This window comes from Dunckerocampus dactyliophorus, chromosome 3, assembly GCF_027744805.1.
Source record: "Dunckerocampus dactyliophorus isolate RoL2022-P2 chromosome 3, RoL_Ddac_1.1, whole genome shotgun sequence".
Lineage (NCBI taxonomy): Eukaryota > Metazoa > Chordata > Actinopteri > Syngnathiformes > Syngnathidae > Dunckerocampus > Dunckerocampus dactyliophorus.
Genome location: NC_072821.1, coordinates 19,714,284 through 19,715,967, shown reverse-complemented (window position 1 = coordinate 19,715,967; position 1,684 = coordinate 19,714,284).

The window sequence follows — 1,684 nt, the reverse complement described above, 5'->3', positions numbered from 1 at the left end:
AGAGCGAGAGAGAGAAAAAAAAAAGTACCTGATCAGGAAGCAGTATGAGTCTGTAGGCCGGACACTTTCCAGGAAGTGAGGTCACATACAAGTTGAAATTGGAGCCGACACTCCTCTTCCACTTTGCCCATTTGTGACCTGTGGTTCTACAGCCAGCCTCACCTCCGTTCACAGGTTCTGATTGAGGATTGTGGTTCGTGAAACCATTGAAAGGTAGAAAACATCCCAATTCCCGCCAATTCCCAATTCCTGCTTCTGGCATCAAGTGTAACTTTTTTTTAAGTCTCTGGGAAAAATGGAACAAATGTGTGATTTTATGCACGAGCCCAAGGCATGCATGATTCATGAAATGAATTTCTCAATTGAGACCCCCAGGTTAGGAAAGGCTGGATTCCTCTGCGTGGCCTGAACTGACATGCAGAGCAGCTCGGATGCCAAAGCTTCAGCAATAAGCCTTTTTAGCCTACAGCAGGATTGGTCATGACATAACTGGTTAGTCAAGCTTTTAAAAACAAGCTGGATGCCTCCCTTGGCATCTTTACTGTTTTTTTTTCATTAACCCACTTTTACCATATGGTGTCACACGATACCTTGCCAAACAAATAGTTTCATGGTAAATATGCACAGTGAGCACTGGGGTTCAACTGAAGGATATTTGCATTGACTCTGCCTACACATGTTAACAAAATGATCATGTTAATGCACATGCACACACCCAAACATGTGGCACACAGGGACGTAGCACCAAATTTTGGGCCTACCTCACCCTAAATTTACACTGACACACTGTAGTCTATCCTTAAGTTGTTTTACAATGTTTGTGAATTGTGCTGTTAACTTAAGTTAGAGCGCACACTATTGGATATGAAAAGGCGGGCCTACAAATGACCTGCAAAGTCAGACTATAACACAACTATTATCATTTCCTTTCTACAGGTCACTTTAAAAAAATTTGTACAATAATGTACAACCACACTCAGCAGTCAGATTTCACTTTCAAAAGAAATGTAAACAGGTTTTAATGTCACAACTCTGTATCTATAGCAGTGGTTGTGTCATGCATCCCACATGGTACAGAAAGAAGACCAAAAAATGTTTCTACCACTGCAGGGTTCAGGTCTTCGTTTATGCAGTCTCTTGGAGCAGTGTCCAAAGCCTTTCCATTGATGGTAACGCGGTATGCCACCACCAATTCATCCCGGTCCTGACCTTCTTGGCGCCATTCTGCTGCGACATTCCACCCTCTCTTCTTGCTCGCTCAGCTTCTAAAACCTGTAGCTCATCCTCCGTATATTCAGGCTAAAAAAAATTAAGGTTCTGGATCCTCATTTGTCCCAAGTAGTCATCTTCATTGGTGCTCGCAAAGTCTGCCATGATTAGTGGTAGCAAACACAGGATGCGCTCTCTAAGCTGTTGTTGCTGACGGAAGTGACAACACTGAACACTGAAAGAAGTTCCGGTAATAATTAAAATGACCAAAATACTGTAAGTATCACATGTTATCATGGGTGAAATAGCTGAATCCCCATTACTGGCATTTTAGTGAAAAACTGCCAGCACGTGGTGTTTATCGAGAACGCGCAGAGAAGGGAAAGACGTGTGTTCTTGTCTCACATAGGCATTGTGGATGATGGGCAAAATTCCAAAAAAGTGCAGTTTTCCTTTAAAATATAAGCTGAGATAA